This window comes from Canis lupus, chromosome 32 (genome assembly GCF_011100685.1).
Source record: "Canis lupus familiaris isolate Mischka breed German Shepherd chromosome 32, alternate assembly UU_Cfam_GSD_1.0, whole genome shotgun sequence".
In the NCBI taxonomy this organism is placed as follows: domain Eukaryota; kingdom Metazoa; phylum Chordata; class Mammalia; order Carnivora; family Canidae; genus Canis; species Canis lupus.
The window spans coordinates 27,352,666-27,374,568 of record NC_049253.1 but is presented as its reverse complement, the minus strand read 5'-3'; the positions used below and the strand labels follow the sequence as shown (position 1 = coordinate 27,374,568).

Below are 21,903 nucleotides of genomic sequence, written 5' to 3'. Positions count from 1 at the left end.
ATAGGAAAAACATACTGGATTCGGAAGACTATTTTTACACAAATTTCATATACACGCCAACTCAATCAATAGTCTTACCCAAAACATAAAGCCTAATTCCTTTTGGGTGATATTTCAATGTTACAAGATTGTCGAACAATCATGGACAAGATTTAACTTCCATGTTAATATGAAGGATAGGTCACTTTTTATTGCTGAAAGAGTCAACATAATTACGTAATATTTTATAGAAGTTAAGAAACAGTGACAAATCTCTGATCTTTTAAGTCTCTGTCTATACCTTGTTTTAACCTAGAAACTATTCCTCTGACAGCTCATGTTTAAATCTTATTAGGTATACACTTAAAATTATGCCAAAACTCCACCCCTGCCAACCACACTATCACCCTCATCACCTCCTACATTCCTTCTATCTTACTTAGTATTTCTAAAATCTTTTTAATCTTATTGTTTCCTTCTCCCACTCTATCCCATAGTTAGTACTTATTTTTGCTCCACTTTTTGGATTTGAATATTATTCTGATTAAGAAGTGTCAAGATTCAATCTCCAAATTTTCCTTTGCTCAAACATCTCCTTAAACCCACTCAAATGCTTATCTCACCAGGGTCCCCAAATGCCCTATTGAGTTTGAGAGTCTAGTAATGTGGATTTCACTATTTTTCTTATTGAAAATGTAGACTATAGGTTAAGTAAAAAGCAAAACTAAAAACAAGTCTCATCTTGACCTTCTCCAATTCTTCTTTATTATTGAGGCTCTAACAATGGGAAGTGAGCAAACCATCTCCACTGTCAGAGCAGGGGCAGTACAGCCTCTTTGAGGTTGGGCATTATTTCCAAACCTCATTTAGATGTAGTATAGTAAGATAGATGGGGTTGCAAAGTGGAGTAGGATCAGAATAGAAGAGGAATCTGTGGAGATCACCTGGCTCTGTTGAAAGGCAAGGGGAAGCAATCTCTGTCCTTAACTTACCTGTTAAGTTACCTGTTCTTGACTTACTTATTTAACTGACCTGTTAGGCAATTTCTGAGCTTCTCAGACTCATCATCTGTAAAGGGAGCTCATGAGATCCATCTTGTATGACACTGGGCATAATGTATTTAAGGCACATAGCACAGTACTTAACACAAGTGAAACTTATATAATGGCAGTTTGTGTTAATTTGTTTTTACTTCAAAGAAATCAGATCCCAGGTTATAAATGAATTAAGAAAGAGTTAAATTTTTCAGAGATGCTGTGGCAAACACATCTTTATCCTGGAGTATCAAGTGAATGTGAGAGGGAGTTTTAAGGGTTTGGCTGTGACAAGATTTGTTTTCAGCACACAGTTGGAAAGCCATCACCATCACACCCACTCAATGCTTTTCTCACCAACGTCTCCAAATGCCCTCACATCTGAGAGTCTACTAATACAGATTTCACAGTTCTTTCTATTGAAAATGTAGAGTTCATGTACCTTAGTTTGGGTTGCTACAATAAATACCAGAGACTAGGTGCCTTAAACAACAAACATTTGTTTCTTACAGTTCTGGAGGCTGGGAAATCCAAGATCAAGATGCCAGGTGATTCAATGTCTGATGAGGGCTTGTTTCCTGGTTCCCAGACAGCTATCTTCCTGCTGTATCCTGACACGGTGGAGAAGGCAAGAAAATTCTTAGGGGTCCCTTGTATAAGGGCGTTAATCCCATTTGCAAGATGCCCGCGTGACCCAATTGTCTTCCAAGGGTACCATCTCTTAATACCATTATATTGGGGGTGTGATTTCAGTATTTGAATTTTAGGGGAAACATTCAGTCCATTCCAAATAGGTTAAATAAAAAGTACAACTAAAAGCAATGGTTCATTTCTCTTGATCCATTAAGCACTGCTTGCTTCTCCCCTAGGACATATTTTCTTTTTTAGCTAAAAAATGACATATTAGAGCTATGTGCCAATGGCACCTGATAACCTCTATTTTCAGTAGGAGTATCTAGAATGTAATTATGACATTCAACCACAAATTATGGCAGAATATGGCTCTGTTCCTTATGTACCACAAGAAGGGAGAAGTGAGAGTTAGGTTAGTGTGTTTTCTCTAAAAGGCCAATTAATTATTTGGCTATTATTTACTCAAGGAATTTAGGAATGTCTTGAGGATCTTCATTTTGAAATAGTTATACACACTACATTTGGAGAAAGTTATTTACATAGAACTCATCTGTGAGAAACAAAGAGATAAAAGAGCCATCGAGCTCCTGGTAGTTGGCCTTACTTCCCCACGTCCTATTACAGACAGCCTGTTGACTTCTGATGACAGTGGGGGTGAGGGAGCAACACCACTGGGTTCTGCTTTTCCTCTGACAATGCATATGACCCCAGACAATTCAAAAATCTATCTGGGTCTCATATTTTTCATCTAGAAAATATGGGAGTTGGACTAGATGACTACATTCCTTCTAGCCCTAACATTAGATCTACATCATTATTTGAATTTTTGTTTTGACCCTTCACATCCTCCAGGGACTCTGGGTGCAGGAAATGAAAACTGGACAGGAAGTTAGGAGTCCTGCTTGCTTACCCGATAGTGAAGTGATAATGGTCACCACTCTCTGGGCCTCAACTTTCTTTTCTGAAATGGGGTCCAGTGGAGAGCAAAGCAGGCATCTTTCTTGCCCACAGAACAGGGCTGAAGGGTGTGGGGAAGGGAGTATAGAGCAGATGATGTCAAGATTCTTTACATCTCTTAAATTCTTTGAGGTATCTTAGACATTTTGTCTATCATTACTTAAGCAAAGCTAACATGAGAGGATTTTATGGAATCTCCTGTTTTTTGTTTTGCTAGGTTTTTTTTTTTTTTTTTTTTTTAAAGATTGACTAGTAAGAAGAACACAATTCCTAAAAATATTTTAAAAATCCAGTATCCTGATAATATGGATTTCTTATAAATCCAGGAATCAAAGTGGATTATAGGAAAACAGGATTTAGCCACAAAATTATTTTCTTTTTCAACTGTATTGAGTGTGTGAGTTTAATGAGCAACACTTAGTTAATATTACTTCAAATCCTTGCCCTTACTTATTAAGAACAATAAAGGAAAGAAAAATGCACATTGTGTTACTGTATATTATTAATCTTACAGATTGCTATTTCTGAGAATTGCAAAGAAAAATTAATCTTAATGATTCAGGAAAAGCAGTGCATTGCTCTTTACCATGGAGTAATTTGTATGCGTGCAATTAACTGTCCTTCCCGACACAGAAAATCCTAGAGGTTAGAAAGGACATGCCATTGTTTGCTGTTTAGTAGATGTAGATTGGTAAATTAAGCAGCAAGGAAGATAAACAAATAAAACTAAATATAGCTTTATACAAAAAAAAAAAAAAAAAAAAACAACCACTTTCCAGTTGCCTTCTTTAAAATTTCCCAAGCTCAAACTACTGTAAGAAATATGAACTGGAATGCTTTCTTTCAAATTGCGTATCAAGAGGTCACTAGCCCTCATTTTATAGATTATCTGGGATCAGCTCAACTGAGTCATTAATGGACAAAGACATATCTATACATGAGTAAATAAACAAAAGAATACATGCATAAAATCTCTAGGTTATGACCTTTTAAAATATGGTATTTATTCATTATGAGTTCCTTACGATTCATCAGCATATAGCAAGCACTGGCCTAACGAATTCTTGTTGCTATTACCATTGTTAATTTCTCTGTCGTTTTGTTCTTGGCCCATTAACATCAAAGTCCAAATAGCTAGAAGTGTCTTTAAGTAGGGCCTAATATTTTTAAAAAATTAAATGAATTATTCAAAATTCTTAGGATTTTTCAAATACAGCATAAGTTTTCATATAACATAACCATTCATTTTAGGAGTACAATCCTAGCACATTACAAAAAGGGGACAAAATAAAATCGTGATTTACCTAAGAGAGGAAGCTGACTCGGATGCTTTAGCAATAAAAGCTATTTTTCTTGAATGAAGAAAATATTGCTTAAGATCTCCACTTTAAAAACTTTTTTTTTTTTGCCAGTACTTTCTTCAGAGATTTATAACTAAATAACACCCTGAAAAATTCTCTACAGAAGACATCTGAAGCCAGGTAAACGAAGAGCAGAGAAACATTCTGTCAGAAGTAGCTAGGCCTTCTCATTGTGTCAACTCAGCACAAATGTGTCATAAGCTGGAAAGCTGCCTGTCTTGACCTTGTAGCATAAAACCATTATTAACAGAGCCTTGAATGATGGACCTTGAGAGGTCCTCCAAGACGTCATCCTGAAGGCAAGGGTATCATTGAAAAACAAAAAGGGCATGAGCTCATTTAGATTATGAGATTCTGAGAAGATTCTGTAAATATAAACTAGTGTGTGTGTAAACCCATATACAGCTGGGCTGGGGGGTTTGGAGGACACTGAGGACTAATATAATATAATATAATATAATATAAATTTATATAATTATTATTATATTATATAAATATAATAATTTCAGTTATTATTCCTTGATTTCACTGCTCCTCAGAATTCTCAGTGGAACTCTGACTCTCTCCTTTCTTTCCACCCCCACTTAAGGATTCTGAGGATTTCATGTTCTTCCCTAGTGGCTGCTATAACTTTGCTGCTACAGAAGCCCAGATCATTCTAGAGCCTGTCAGTGTTACTGCTCCTGTGGTTCTCATTCAGCATTCCTATTGCTTTCCCTTCCTGTCACCACTCTCCCTTGCTGTCAGAACCTCCGCCATGTGTACTAACAATGATGGAGAGAAGTTTCTCCATCATGGATTACTGCTTTCTAGGTCTCCAAGGCTCAACCTTGTTGCTTTTTCCTTACTAATGCTGAATTAGGAATTTTGAACATGATTACCAGAGCCCAAGGGTAGCACAGCAAATGTGCTCCATGTCAATGATGGCTCAGTGACACAAAATGAGGCACATGTTTTATCAGCCTGGTATCTCTGCCTTCTCTTATGCTGTATTTCTCTCCTCCTATCCTGTGGGTGTGCTAATATAATTACCCTGAAGATGAGGCCCACAGTTTCCTCTCCTAATGTCCAGGGGATCCTGCTAATAGAACTTTTGGTGGTATGGTCTGATTCCCAGATTCTCCAAGGCAAATAGAGTGATCAGAATCTGTATTAGTTCTATTGCTGCTGTAACAAATTACCACAAATGTAGTGACTTAAGACAACACAAATTTATTACCTTATAGCTCATAGGTCAGGAGTCTGGAATGGATATTTATCAAGGTGCCAGCAGGTTAAATTTCTTTTCGGAGGCTCTCAGGGAGAACACGTTTTCTATTCAGACTGTCGGCAGAACACAGTTCCTTGTAGTGGTAAGGATGAGTTTCATCTTTTCTTGCTTCCTGCTGTGGATCATTTCTAGCTTCTAGATGGCACCACATTTTTCAGATCAAAGCCTATTACATCCATGTTCCAAGCTAATAACAGATGTGACTCTTCTTCATGCTTAGAATCTTTCCTCATTCTTCTTCCATTCCATTTCATGACCTCTTTGCCTCCCTTTTCTACTTTTAAGGACTTATGTGATTAGATTGGGCCTTCTAATCTGAAGGTCTTTATCCTTAATCACATCTGCAAAAATCTTTCTTTCACGTAAAATAACATATTCTCAGGTTTTAGGGATTAAAATGTGCACATCTTTGGGGGAGGTCATTATTCTGACCACCACAGAATCTTCTCAGTGATTCTCATTGTCTTGTTGCTTCCAAAACCTTGACTAGTGTCTCATAGAAAGTTATAGACTCATATTATGCTCTGTACGAGAAGCCTTTTTGATTGAATTAAAAAACTGAGATAAATGGAAAGGAAGATACTCATTAGATTATTAAATGGAGTAGGCCAAATGGCTTCAGATACAGATAGATCCAGCAATTGGCCTTTCTTCATCATGTGATACATCATTCCTCTGCTAGTTACAAATTCAGGCAAGTTGTTTCTTTGTCTCTAAGCTTTTGCTCTATCATTCTACCAATGTAGTAGAAAGGAAAGTTCTCAAGAGTTCCAACAAAATTTTGGGAGATAATTTTCATTCACTCTATTTGGTCATATGACCAGTCCAAGATTGGAACCAGTTACACTGTAGTCAGGATGATGCAGTGCTTTATTGGCTAAGTATGGGGTCAGGCCCACTGTAATCCATTCCCATGGACTGAGAATGGATGAAGGTACTAACGCTCAAAGGGCATGTGAATTCTGGGCAGGCAAAAACAACAGATGTCTACTATTTTTTTCTAGGAATTTTGGGGAAATACTACATAGAGATTTAAAATCTAAAGATTAAAATAGAAGTTGCAGGAGAAAGAAACAACAGAGTAGGTGGTCTTTATACAACGTACATTATAGAATATTATAGAATATTCATGTGAATAAATCAGAAGCTTAACTTTCATGTAAATATTGCATATTTATGTGCACCCTTCCATATATCATCTGTGTGATTTTATACAAATTACTCAATCTCCTTTCTCATATGTAAAATAAAGAAATAGTTCCCCCCTTTCAGCATGCGAAAGACCCACCACAGAGTCCAGCATCTTGTTGATGTTCAATGAATGGCAGATATCCCTATTGTCATCATCATTTTAATAAACCTCAGCCTTTTTCACTGTCAGAAGAACAGTTTAAGTTACAGCACTTCTACATTTAAGTCTTCCTTGAGGGCAAGTCAGCTACTTGCAATGCTCTGCTTTAAATGTCAGACTTTAAATGAAATTTTGTTCAATTTGTTCTGAAGCCATTAGACCTTCTTATTGATTCAGCTCTGAGGAAAACCCCAATAGTTTTAAATATATTGATGCTAGTTGAAGTAAATTTTAATTTAACATAAACCAAAGGCAAAGTTAGGCCAGACTAGCGATTTTGCCAACATGAAGTTTGCACCCTTCTAAGATTCCTTTCACTGCTTCTCTACATTAAATCACGTTTCATTTTATTAGCCAGGATGGATAGGATCCTGAACCTGCATGACTCTCTTCTCAAACCCTTTTTTTCTTACAGAGGGACATTTCCTACTGATAAATAGGATTGTCTGTAAGTTTTTTAACGGCATGAGGTATTTCTCATTCTCTGTTTTGACACTGTTTTGCAGTCCGGTGCTGAGTCTACAATTATCTGCTAAGAATTTTTGGATACTGGTTTAGAAGTAAGGTTGTGGAATATACACATATGTGTTTGTATGTGGTTTGATTACAAAGTTGGGGTAAGTATAACTGAATTGGAGTGGGAGAAAAATGAAGGAAAAAGTAGAGAATGATAATAAAAAGGAAAACAATTTTAAATTAACAATTAGAAATCAACTTGGAGTCCAAAGCCAGATTCAGGGGTGCTGTTGAACCTTCTGACATCCTCTGCAAAATTTCAAGGATATGTTTGCATGCGTGTCTTCTGGCAGAGGATTTTCATAAGCAGATAAGCTATCCAGGACGGCTTTTCTTCTTCTTTTTTTTTTTTTTTTTTTTTTAATTTATCCAGTGTTATTGGGCAGGGTGCAAGGATCTTATGTCATAGAATCATCTTAGCAAATGCACTTCAAATGATTTATATTGTTTTTCAGATTTTTTTTTTTAAAGGCTTGAAGGACAGAGGAAATTCTCCTGCACACCAACAACCCTCCTCCTCCTAGAGGATTCCTAAAGTGATAGATAAATCCATTGTTCCCTAAGGCTTGTTGAGATGTCCTAGCACATGCTATAATAAAAAAATGTGATGAGGTCAAGAGTTTGCACTTCGCCAGTCAAATCCTTAGCTCAAAGGTTTTAAATTTGGGAATTCATATCACTTCTGTTGTCTGGAGCTAGCCTTGTTAATGAGGAGCTGGAGGAGCATGCTACCTAAATAAATGTGATGTGTGGGTGGCCGGTGTGAACACAGGTGTTGAAAAGATGGAAACTGGGCCTGGCCTCGCTGAGTCAGAATCTAATGAGGGTAGGGAGTGAGAGAACTACTAACCTGATCCTATATGCTGCACCTAGGAGGCGGAGTTTGCTGGTGAGAGATACTCCACATGGACATAAGGAGGGGTGGGTAAGTAAGAGGAAACATTTTAAGGGGCGGGTAATAATAACAGCTAACATTTGGTGCAAGCTTATCACGTGTTGTATACAGTTGTAAACATTTTATATGTATTTTCTCATTTAATCCTTCCAAATATTTGTCAGGTAGATTCTATAATACCCCTATATTTTGCAGTCAGGAAGCTGAGGCCAGAGAGATTGAGTACCTTGCTCAAAGTCTCACAGTGAGTAAGCAGCATAGTAGAGTTTGAAGCCAGGCAGAGGGGCTCCATTGCCCGCCCTCCTCACCACTACACAATATACCTCCTTATCCACCCAGTCCTCTTCTAGCCCTTTCCTTTGGCCAGCACGAACTGGCCAAGCACTAAAATCTTCAGCCCCTCTTGAGCTCCATGTCAATGAAAACAGCACTGAAAGTTTAAGGGGAACTTCTTTCTTTCATGTACTTGAAATCTTACCAAGTTTCCTGCCCACTCAATCCCCCTCCCCCTGGGTCACATTGGAAGAACTGAGTTTACCTGGGTTCCCAGGTAAGCATAGGGCTGCAGCCTCACCTTGCTCCAGGTCCTATTGTAGATGGTGTCCCTGCTGCTTCCTCTTTTGCCTTTGTTCTTTGCTGTCCTGGACTCTTTCCCCATTAGCTGGAGCCCTAAAACTCTCAACTTCTCTTCATTTAGCTTTTTAAAGCTTCCTTACCCTAGGAAGTGATAACTGCTGACGGTGTTAACTTGTGTAGAATTGAAACAAAACTGCCCAAGACCTCACCGCACTGCTGGATAGAAGTCTCTGCCAATGTTCTGGGTTAGATTGAGCTGGCTCAAGTCCCAGCTGTGTAATGTTAGGCAAAGTAATTATGTTCCTGAATCCTCAGTTTCCTCATTTGTAAAATGAGGCTAAGAAAATACCCCTCATTGACATTGCCATGAAATTTAAATAAGGTGATGCGGGTAAAGTTCCTTGCTCAAATTGAGCACTCAAAGAAATGTTAGCTATTAATTATGTCCTTCCTCCAGACCAAACCGTGAGAAATTCAACTTTGTGGCTTGTGATGCTGATTCTTTCCTAAAAGGGTTTAGCTTCTTGGTGCATCTTCATTCAGAGCCTACTTTACGCCGTTACGGGGCCCTCCTTTGCAGTGTGCTTTGTGGCTAGGTTTACACAACTTATGGTGGTCGTGGTTCTGGAAGCTGGGGGCCTTGGTCAAGGTAGGACCAATGAAGGTCAAGATAGCTCAGTGTTTACAAGAGGGCCATGTGGCTTAGGGGAGGAAGAAGGAGTGGATGGGCAGTGCTGTGGATCTAAAGACTATAAAATCACAGGGTTTCTCTCCAGTGAGCCTTTTAATGAGTCACAGTGGGGGCACGATTTAATTCATGTTCCAGCAGAGAGTGGAACTGAGAGTCTTCGTACTTTTCCTGGCCTTTATATGTCATTTTCAGGACCAGGAAAGGGGTTAGGCTTGCAGGGGGATCTTGCGGCATACGAGTATTAGTTTTCTATTACTGCTGTAACAAATTGCCACAAATTTATAGCTGAAAACAGGATAAATTTATTAGTTTACAGTTCAGGAGGTCAGAAGTCTAAAATAAGTCTGCAGGGCTGTGTTCCTTTCAAGGGCTTTATGTGAAAATCCATCTCTGCCATTTCCAACTGTGTTCTTGGGCTTGTAGCTTCTCCCTCCATTTTCAAAGTTCATGATGTAGTATTTTCAAATCTCTGTCTCTCTCTCTGACCTCTGTTTTCCTGGTCATATCTCTTAGTCTCCTGCCTCCCTCTTTCACTTGTGATCACATCATACTACCTGATAATCCAGGCTAATTTCCCTCTCTCAAGATTCTTAATCACCTCTGCAAAGTTCCTTTTACCATGTTCAATAACATATTCACAGGTCCTGGGGATGAGGATGTGGGATCCTTTGGGAGGGCATTCCTCTGTGCTTTGTGGAGCAGGACAAGCTCATGCAAGGGAAATACAGCAGGCTCTGACAGACAGCCTGGCCGTGTAGTTTCTTTTTTCCAGTGACAATCTTCATTGTTGCCATGTAGCACCACGGTCCTACTAACTGTGTTTAAGTTATAACTCTCTACTAGATAAGGAGATGTTGTGTTATGCAAAAGCTTGCAAAATATGGGATTTAGGATGTTTAAAATATGTGCCCATTCTCAAATGCTGACAACTCTTTTTGCCTATAAAATGAAGTGTTGATATTTTATATAAAACACACAATACCATACATTTTTTTAACAAATTGAAGAAAACCCACACCAAATATAGGTTCAGAAATTTACTTCAAAGATAAAGATATTAAATTCCCAGAAAGGAAAAAGGATGATACTTTCATAGAAATAGTCACTAGTCCCTGGGATCCACAGTGTGTGTTTAAGATACCTAATAGCAGCAGACACCCAATATAGGTCCTATTGCAACATCAGTTTTTAGGACATTTTCTTCCCTTAAAATGGCTCACCAGTGCCCAGAGGGATTGGTAGATATGCGAAAAATATTTGGTAGAGATGGTAGGTAGAGGTGTGAAACTATTTTTAAAAATTTTCGTGAATATCATGGTCATCTATAAGCATAAAGGGTGCCCTCTAGTCTATCCAGACCCCAGTGGGGTGTTGTGTTAGTTTGCTGGTGCTGCCATACTGGGTGGCTTAAGCAACAAAAATTTATTTTCTTACAGGTAGGGTTAATTTTTTCTTTTTCTTTTTTTAAAATTGTATTTATTTATTCATGAGAGACACGGAGAGAGAGGCAGAGACATAGGCAGAGGAGAAGCAGGCTCCCTGCAGGGTGCCTGATATGGGACTCGATCCCAGGACCTTGGGATCATGACCTGAGCCTAAGCCTGATCCAGCTGGAGGCTCAACCACTGAGCCACCCAGGCATCCCAGGGTTAGTTTTTTCTGAGGCCTCTCTCCTTGGCTCACAGACAGCTGACTTATCACTGTGTCCTCACATGATCTTCCCTCTATGGTTTCCTGTCAATCTCCTCTTTTTATAAGAACACCAGCCATATTGAATTAGGACCTACTCCTATGTCCTCATTTTAACCTAATTACCTGTTTAAAAGCTCCATCTCCAAATACAGTGACCTTCTGATATACTGGTGGTTACGACTTCAAACTATAAATTTTGGAGGAATACAAGTAGGCCCATAATAGGGACTGACTGAATTTATTCTTTTACATTATTTTTTGGTGGTGTAATTTGTTCCAGCTGTGTCCATCACCCTTCCGGGTGAAAGAAGGGTAAATTTAGAAATAACAGTCCTTGCCAGTCACTAAGTGGTATTTTCAACCAGGATCAACCTACCAGTTAGCATCACACTGAAACCAAGACAAGATAAACCCATTCTGGGTCCATGTCTCTGTCAGAATTATACAAAACCATGGGGACTTAGAGGTTACCACAGAAAGTTATTTAAAGCTATCCAAGCTATTATGTGTTGCTTATTTTAGCATTTCATATTAACTCACAATCCTTTTAGGACAGAGGGTTAAATTCTTTGGCTTTTCTCTATTTCAGTCATTTTCTTCTCTTACATCCTAGGGTTTATATTTAAAGTCACTGCTTAGAAATGCAGAAATGTAATTTCATTTTCTGTGATGGAACTCTCCTTGCCCATGAGCTTCCCAGTCTGGTCGGGAAATGAGACTTTAAGTTGTCCCTTCTTGTTTTCTTAGCCTCTTTCACTTCAAATTTTCCTCTTTCCTAGGGTAAGTCAGTGTCACTTCTCCCTTTTCTGCCCCTAGATGGGATCTAGATCCCCAGGGAAGGCCACTGGTTCCTGCTTTGATATCCTGTATCCCTTGGTGTTGCTTGAGGCATTGGATTTATCATACAGTGTTCATGAAGCTTGAACTTTAGGGTTTCTCATTTGCAGAGCTTCTTCTGAGCCCTTGGAAGAGGATACAGGGATAGATTTGCATGGTCATCGATTTTGTAACATTTGCAGAAGTAAAATGTTTTAATAGCACTTAAGTCCACTGTTGCTTGCCACTTGATTTCCACTCCACCAAACTTTCCCTCTGATAAAGTAGCTTTGGAGTGGCTATAGGAACTTTGTGAATCTGACCAAGGGAAAGTTGAGATGAGGGTACATTTGGTTTGTATTTCGTGTAATTTATTTATGTGGTTTACAGTCACTTCCATGAATAGTTAAATTATATGCTGGTTAATCTTGGGTAGAAACGGCTTCTAGAAATATTCCTATCATCTGCTGTACCAGCTCAAAATCACTCAGGGCTGAGGTGGTATCACGCAGTACCCGGCACTAGAATTGTATGGGGAGTGGAGGAAAAAAAGACTTGGGAAAAAGCCTATGGAAGATTCTTCTGGTGACTGAAGGGGTAAAATTGTAAGCGGAGGATTTAATTCTCATTGACAACTCGACATAGAAATTTTCCAGTTCAGAAATACACTCAGTAATGCAGCATATACAATGATAAATATGACTTATATATATTTTGTTTTATTATGAAAATAATGCAGACTAGAACTTAGAATTCCTGTGTTTGTAAGGTACAGGCACAAACAGGAGGCACAACTGTGTGTGAGGCCACAGGATTTATGCTTTCCCACTATCACTTATTAAAAAAATTCAATTGACTATCCTTGATGAAAGCCTGAATTGTCTCCCTTTTCATTTTCTCTATAGAAAATATTGTAAAATAATTATCATATGCAGAAGTGACCAAAGAGTATGCACCCATAATTTATGTGAAATGTCTTGCTGAGGTATTAACAAATAATTTTTAAAAAATTGTTATATCAAGATTTTATGATACTTGTATTTGTTTGCTTTCATACACTTGTTTTGTTTCCCAAATACTTAAAAAAATCTTTGCTTTCATTCTTAGCATTGTATTTATTGTCTTGGATTGTTTTCCCTCATGGGCCCCCCAAATCCGACAAGCTTCAAGGTTCCCTGTAAATCTCATCTGACTGTCCTTATGTTCCTTGAGTGGTAAACATTGAATGCTGTATGCCCACATGATGGGGACCCAGGACTGCAACTCTGTATTCTGCTTGCCCAGACCCCAGCTCTCTCCAGAACAGTGTTCCTTGAGTATGTACATTTCAATGCATCTCCTCCCGTTTCTGAATTCCAGGAACACCTGACATGCATGGGAATTTAGGATGTGGAAAGCAGAGGTGCCCTGCATGCTACTACAATCCATCCTTCCTTCCTTTCTCCCTTCCCTTCCCTTCCCTTCCCTTCCCTTCCCTTCCCTTCCCTTCCCTTCCCTTCCCTTCCCTTCCCTTCCCTTCCCTTCCCTTCCCTTCCCTTCCCTTCCCTCCCTTCCCTTCCCTTCCCCTCCCTTCCCTTCCCTTCCCTTCACTTCCCTTCCCTTCCCTTCCCTTCCCTTCCCTTCCCTTCCCTTCCCTTCCCTTCCCTTCCCTTCCCTTCCCTTCCCTTCCCTTCCCTTCCCTTCCCTTCCCTTCTTCCCTTTCCTTTCCTTCCCTTCCCAAAAGTTTTATTTCTGAGGTTTGTAGAATTTCAAGTTACTTACCCAAACTATTAAGTATAATAAGGGGTAGACCATGATTCTAGCTGACATTTTGCTTCCAAAGACGTACTCTTTCCACTCATTGCTCTTGACGCTCCATACCCGTTCCCTAAAATTTAATTCTCTGAAATGAAAACATATGACTAGAAAAGAACATTTTTATGTAAAGAATAGGTCTCTATCATCAGCAGATGCTTGTCAATTGTGGGTAACATCTTCAAGAAATCTATCTATCTGGGATCCCTGAGTGGCTCAGCGGTTTGGCGCCTGCCTTTGGCCCAGGGCGCGATCCTGGAGACCCAGGATCGAATCCCACGTCGGGCTCCCTGCATGGAGCCTGCTTCTCCCTCTGCCTGTGTCTCTGCCTCTCTCTCTCTCTCTGTGTGACTATCATAAATAAAAATTAAAAAAAAAAAGAAATCTATCTATCTGCAAACTTGACATCTATTATGAAAGTATATCTCAGTGTGATTGTGCATTCAATTCTAATTGACTCACCTCTCCCAGTAAATTCTGCCAATACATTGATTCTATTTTAAAAATTCAAGCTGTCCTTGTGGGAAAACCTCATTCCATCTCCCTCAATTATTTGTCACTTGGACTCTAAGCATCATCTTTATTCTTGTGACAAATTCCTCAGAAAAGCTCTCCATCCCATTCCCAGAATGAATTGTACCGATCATGTCTAAGATGGTGACAACAAAATTTTGCTCTTACTTCAAAGTAGGAATAGAGAGATCAAATATGTGAACTCATCACTCTGGCTAACATTTAAAATTAGCACCAAACAATATGCCTTTTGTGTTTCAATCTTGATCTCAAGTGAAATCATGAGGAAGACAAAATTTGTTTTATATAATCTCTCTCCTTTCTCAGCACCTGCCGCCTTGCCTTTGTATCTCATTCACAGCACTATATCTAATGTTCCCATTCATTTTTTGCTTCTGTCTCTCAGGATCTGGTTTCATACTCATTTCATACGAACATTACCAGACCATACTTCCCCCCTGTACCTTCCTTCTCAGTTTCCCATATGTAGATTCATGAAAATGCTTGTTTCCTTCCTACCTTCCATTCTTTCCTTAGGGTTATTTGTCTTCTGGTTTTCAATTTAAGTTATAAGTGAGTTAGGAACTGTTTAAATTATTTCCATTTTGCCACATGGAAGGGCTTAAAAATAGATAATTCTGCCCACAATCACATTATCATCTAACAATGTTCTGTAAGTTCTGGTTATTGTAATAAGATTGAACTAGAAATGAATTGGACATACATCTTGGAAAAGTGAAGGGAACAGAATTGTTTGCATATGTGAAGATATACCTAGAAAATGTATGTGGCTAGACTCAAAAAAGTATTGCAATATTAAAAAGTTCAGTAAAAAGGCACATATGAAAAACATTTAACAATAACTGTGATGTTCAGCAATTCTCATTTTGGAAATATAATGAAAGAAAATTTCATTAATGGTATTAGCAAAATATACAAGCTAAGTTAGAAATACCCTTATCAAGAACTGCAGGGATTATGTGAAGTAAACTATTTTTTTTAATAAACAGATAGATAATATGCCTTTGGAATATTTGGAGACACACACCTTACTCTAATTATAAGGGGATTGAGTATCATAATGATATTTTCTTTCAATTACAAATGCAAAAATAATTCTAATGAAAATTCAAATGAGATTGAAAAATCAACAACTTTACAAATGTTTTCAAGGTTTTTGTTTTATTTTGTTTTGACTGAGGTATAGTTAACACATATATTTTCAAGGTTTTTGTGGAAAAATTGACAAAATGAACTACACTTATTGCTAATGAAACTTAGTTGGATTATTAAAACTTTAAATAAAATATTGTATACAAAGATTTTGGGATTTATTAGAATTTCAATAAATTACAGTTTTATACATGAGCATTTATTGCTTATGTGTTCTAGAATTCCCACAGATCTCACCAGCGTGTGAAAATGAAGTCTTAATTTTCAAATTACAATGACTTAGGCTCTATCTTTGATACTGAAGGATGTCTTCAGGTCCCTGTCAAAGTCACCCCTATTTATTTTTGGAATGTCAGGGTATATTGTATCCAGGAGAAAGTGGCTCATGTTCTTCATGAAACACATTACCACAATCTCTACTGCCTATGTTTTCTGTGAGAAAGTCCCAAGGTTGTTCCTCTGAGCCCTCAGGCTGCCTGCTCCTCAGTGGTCCATGGCAAAGTTGGGGAGAAATGTTAACCTAGACCTAGAGTGGTAACATTTGTGCCCATGACCTCAAGTGGCCTTTATATACACATCTTCTAAACTGTCTGTCCTTAATCCCTCTCATCAGCAGGACTAAAATCCTGAGCTCAATTCAGAAAGAGGTAGATATAAGTCATCCCTTGTCATACCCAGCCCTGTTCTCCTCATCTTTCTTCTCAGGCCTTCAAACTTCTCTATTCTATCTCAACCCCAAAGAAGAGCCCTGTGCATTATCAAATTATATGAATAGACTAGACAATCAGGTTGTCAAACAGCCAGATTCTGAGTACAAGTCCATGCTCAGCAGAGACATTCTGCTGTATAGGAATCCCTCTAACTCTATTATAAGTCATTCATTAACAGTGATTTATTATGGTGTGTTAGGTACCAAGCATAGCACATAGTTAAAAAGTCATGGTTTCTGTCCTCAGAGAAACTTGCTGTCTGGAAGTCACAGCTCCTATTCATTGGGGTATCATGAGAGAGCTTACCAAATGCATTTCTAAAATATATAAACTACATTTTCCTACTTACCAAAGCTAAGTAGGCTACAAAAGAGCAATTGAATTTAGTGTCATGACTTGCTCTCAGTTAATTGATACTCTTAGGATTCTTTATCCTATTTTTAAAGTGTTTTTAAAATCCATTTGATGATATTTCTGGGAATCCAATAAAATTCACCAGAATGTAGGGAAAAATCAAAAGAACATTAACCTACTACCAGTATTTCAGCAGCTTTCTGTAGATCTGCAATAAGATTCACTATCCTTCACATTCAGTTAGTTCCTCTCCATTCTAAAACAGAATGTCTGAACTCTGTAAATAATCATGTGGTTTCTCACAGTAACTCTACCCACATTATAGATTGACATGACATAATTATTAAGTTAACATTTATTGAACGTAAACTCTTAACTGGCAGCTGTGTTAGGTATAGAGAAAAAAATGGCAAACAAAACATGATCTTATTCAAAGACGCTCCTTGTTCAGTGAAGAAGACAAGTTTATAAAGAAATGGTAATGGTAATAATGCTGATGATAATGAGGAGAAGGATTTTTTTTTTAAAAGTAGTGCTGGGTTAGTGGTTATCTAATTGACCATGTCACAACATACTAAAAAGAAAAATCAATTCATCAATTCCAGATAGATTGTAGTTTTAAATGTGAAAATTAAAGCAGTGACTTCTAGAAAACAACATAGGAGAATATTTTCATTAACTTGGGTAGAAAAGAATTTTATAAACCAGATGACAAAAGCATTAGCCAAAAAGGAAAAGATTGATATATTGGATTTCACTAAAATTAAGAACATCTGTTCACTAAAAGATACCAGAAAAGGAGCAAACCACAGAGCGGGAGAATATATTTATAATACATATATCTGGCAAAGAATTATTTTTTTCTGGCAAAGAATTATATTCACAGTATTTATATCAATAAGAAAAATACTCCAGAAAACATGATTATAAATGGGCAAAACACATGAATAGGCATTTCACAAAAAAGGTAACATTGATAAATGTAATCACCATTTCTATGGTGACTACCATGGAAATGCATATTCAAATAACAGTAAGATACCTACACAAGAAAACTAAAGCAAAAAACTGAAATACCAAGTGTTAGTGAAGACATAGTTTGGAAAATTGGCAGTTGCTAAAGCTGATCATACAATACCCAATGACCCTGCAATTCTAGACAAGAGAAATATATATATATATATATATGTTTACCAAAAAACTTGTACAAGTATGTTAATATTAATACTCTTTATAATCACCACTATCAAAAAAACAAAAAACAAACAAACAAAAAACCCAAACAGCCAAAAAACAAACAAACAAACAACAAAAAAAAACAAAACCAGAAACAACAGCTAGATATGAGCCAACTGTCAACTAACATTAGTAGAATGAAGAACTCATCAGGGGCAAAGGATGTTCTCTTCAACAAATGGTGCTTGGAAAACTGGATGTCCACATAGAAAAGAATGAAATTGGGCCATATCCAAAAGCAACTCAAAATGAATTAAAGACTTAAATGTAAGACCTGTAAAAGTAAGAAATTGTAAACTTACCAGAAGAAAATATAGGAGAAAAAGTTCATAAAACTGGATTTGGCAATGATTTCCTGGATATGACTCCAAAAGTATAAGCAACAAAAGTAAAAATGAACTAAAAAGTTTTGCACAGAAAAAAAAGAAACAACCAAAAATGAGAAGGTGACATACAGAATAAAAGAAAATAGTTGCAAATTACCTACCTAATGATAAGGGGTTGATACAATATATAAGGAAAACAAACAAATAACCCAATTAAAAACTGAACAAAAGAACCCAAATAGATGTCTTTCCATAGAAGACTTACAAATAGACAGCAAGTATATGAAGAGGTGCTTAGTGTCACTAATCATTAGGAAATGCAAATCAAAACTACAATGAGATATCACCTCATGCTTGTTAGGATGACCATTATTAAAAACAAACAAAAAGTTGTTAGTGTTGGCAAAGATTTAGAGAAATTAAAACTCTTGTGCATTGTTGTTGAGAATAGAAAATGGCCACTGTGAAAAACAGTAGGAAGTTTCCTCACAAAAATTAAGAAATAGAACACAATCCGTGTGCTCCAGAAGTCCCACTTCTGGGTATTTCTCCAATGCTTATTGCACTGCCATGTTTATTGCAGCACTATTTACACATAATAGGCTAGATGTGAAAGCAACCTAAGAGTCCATCAATAGATGAATGGATAAAGAAAATGTGGTATATACACATAGGGGAATATTGCTATTCTTAAAAAAAGAAGGAAATCCTGTCATATGTGACAACATGGATGAATCTTGAGGACATTAGGCTAAAAGAAATCGGTCACAGAAAGACAATACTGCATGATTCCATTTATAGGAGATATCTGAAGTAGTCAAGCTCATAGAAACAAAAAGTAAATGGTGGTTGCCAGGGACTGAGGTTTGAGGGAAGGGGAAATTGCTGTCCAATGTGTACAGATTTAAGTTGTACGAGATAAAAAGTTCTAGAGATCTGCTATACAATAGTGTGCTTAAGTCAACAATAATATATACTTAAAAATCTGTTAAGATGGTAGATCTCATGTTATGTGTTTTGCTTTGTTACTGCACACACACACACACAACTCTATTGAATAAATGATAAGGTTGATGGTGTATTCAGATAACAGAATATCACACATTGGTCTACAGTCATGAAAATGAATGGACCTGGTATGTATCAAGATCATACAAGTACACAATGTTGAGTGAATGAAGCCAGACACAGAATTACATATTATATCATACTGTTTGTATGGGGAAAATGAAACAAAATGAACCCATGCTGGTTGAAGTCAGAATTGTGGTGACCTTGAAGGGATGGGTAATGACCGAGGGGCCACAAAGGAGGTTTTTATTTTTAATATTTTAAAGATTTTATTTATTTATTCATACGAGACACGCACAGAGAGGCAGAGACATAGGCAGAGGGAGAAGCAGGCTCCCTCTGGGGAGCCTGATGTGGGACTCGATCCGAGGATCCTGGAATCACACCCTGAGCCAAAGGCAGACCCTCAACCACTGAGCGACCCAGATGCTCCCACAAAGGAGGTTTTTATTTTTTTATTTTATTTTATTTTTCAAAGGAGGTTTTTAGAGTGCTGGTGAAGTTCTGTTTCTTACTTTTTATCTGAGTGGATATGCAGGTGTGTTTAACTGTGAGAAAATTTATCAAGTTGTACACTTAAGAATTGTATACTTCATGCCTATTATGTCTCAATATAAAGTATGCTTAGTAATTATAATAGACATCATTTATTGAACATATTAGGTATCAGACACTTTCCATGTATTGGCTCATTTAACCTTCCCAACTATTTTCTGCAATAGGTATTGTATTATCCTTGTTTCCTAAGTGAAGAAACTGGGACACAAAGCAGTTAGGTAACTTGCCCAGGGTCGTCCAGCTTACACAGTGAGTGGTAACTAGGAATTCTATTGCAAGCAGTTTGGTTTTCCAGCTGGCTTCTGAACTACTGTGCACAATGTAGTACATCAGGAGTGAGCCAAGACCTATGCTTTCAGTGATTAAATTTTTCCAGGCAGACAAATTCATAGACATCTTCCAGGGATAGCTAATGCCTAACCAACCTTGAAAGGGAGACGAGGTGTCTCCCAGGTACAAAAGGAGAAGAAATATCTCAGGTAAGACGAATAGCATGTGCAGAAGTAGGAAGCACTGAACTTTCAAATTCCCATAGTTTGGTGTGGCTTGTAAAAAGTGTGAGTGAAGGATCCTCAAGAGCCTGTGCATCGACAGATCTGACTTTTATTCCTGATGAGGATGAAACTATTTTAGGAAGGATAATTATATGATTAAATTTACATTTTAGAAATAGCATCCTGTTGGCAATCTGGAAGATAGACCTGAGGGGAGAAATCAGAGTCAGTATGACCAATTGGGAGATGAGGCACCAGTAACCATGAAGATAAAAGACACTGGGACAATGGATATTTCAAACAGTACATTCTTGGATATCACCACTAAATCCCTGTTTGGAAGGAAAAATATTCCTCTCTCCTTAGGATTATAAAGGAAAAAAATTCTTCCTTCAAATCTATTCAATCACTATTTACTTAAGTACCTTCTCTGTGTGAGGCACTGTGTAGAACATTCTTACAGGTGGGCCACCCTCAGGCCTACTTGCCTGCCTGCAAGTGGAGTAGGACAGAAAATTGTGTAATTTTGGTCACTAAAATTCTGCAAGAGGCATAGACACTTGTTTTTAAAGAGAGAATTAAGGGGCACCTGGGTGGCTCAGTGGTTGAGCATCTGTCTTTGACTCAGGAAGTCATCCCGGTGTCCTGGGATTGAGTCCCACATCAGGGTCCCTGACAGGAGCCTGCTTCTCCCTCTCCCTCTGCCTGTTTCTCTAGCTCTCTCTCTGTGTCTCTCATGAATAAATAAAGTCTTAAACAAACAAACAAACAAACAAATAAAAAGAGAATTAGCTTTCAAATGGTGAAACTGGAGTAAACATGCAGATAATTTTACTCAAATTCCTATTAAAAACATGTATGACTATTACAGTAACAATAATTTAAATGATTTTAATAGTTATGGCTAAAAAAAAAAATAGTTATGGCTCACCTAGTTCTATCCCATCTCTTTGTACCCTCAGGACAAAGAGGTTGGATGGCCTGGGAATATAAAGAAAACTATTCTATTTATACCTAGAAAGTGAAGCAGCCAGGTTGGAAAGTATGTATAAAAAAATGGGTCTATGAATCATTCTCAGTGCTACCATTGAATCAGTACCCTGGGTTTATTCTTCAAGTATGGCAATTCCAGACCATCAGCACTGGCTATTCTAACTTCCTTTCTCTGATGAAAGTATCAAGTTTAAGGATGAAGAAGTGAAGCGATGGGCAAGGACAGTTCCTTCTCTTCAGGCAAGGCTGCGCTGTCAACTCAGATATGTAGAGGCCCCCAGTAGATACAGTAGGGATGGTAGCTTCTCTGAGCCCCATCCTACCCCACTTCTCAGGTCCTATGCTTTTTTGGCTGTGGGCAACAAATTTTCTGTTTGTACCAGCTCCTTTTTTAAATTTGGTGGGGGGTGCTTGGATCCTTGACCAGACTGCTATTAAGATATGCTCTTGCCTTGTCTGCCCCACAGGTAAGGATAATATGCCACAGTTTGGCCTGGCTATCTGCCATGGGTATCCAGGAAACTTGCCAACTTCTCTTGATGCCATATGCTCAGGCAATATTCTTTTAGATCATATCTCATGAGAGAGTGTGGAATTCTGCAGTGAATATGTTCAGCCCTCTATTTTTAGGAGGAGAGCAGAAAGCCAGGTTGAATTTCTTGCAACCACAGTTGTGGAATGAAATGGGTACAGTTTTAGAGGCAAGTAGTCTGTTACTGTATGTGCAAATTTTTGGATCTCCCCTCATTTATAGAAAGATCAGAGAAGTCAGCTTAAGTATTATCTGAGGATGAACCAGGGGGAATTGGGATACTCATTATCCACTGTAGCTTTTTTCATATGTTGCTGAAAGAAAGATGCAAATACCAGAATCAAAGACTTGCAACCATGAGAAACAGGACTTGCGATG

At 37.8% G+C, this 21,903-nt stretch overlaps 1 long non-coding RNA gene across 2 annotated transcripts in view; it reads left to right on the top strand.

Annotated features, from left to right (window-relative positions):
* The window catches only part of LOC111093657, a 110,548-nt gene that overhangs the window by 18,092 nt on the left and 70,553 nt on the right, over positions 1–21,903 (top strand). For both annotated transcript variants that reach the window (XR_005382862.1, XR_005382863.1), the window contains 3 exons: positions 1,526–1,724; positions 4,016–4,084; positions 7,092–8,026. This is a non-coding gene — a long non-coding RNA (uncharacterized LOC111093657). The remainder of the gene's footprint in view (positions 1–1,525; positions 1,725–4,015; positions 4,085–7,091; positions 8,027–21,903) is intronic.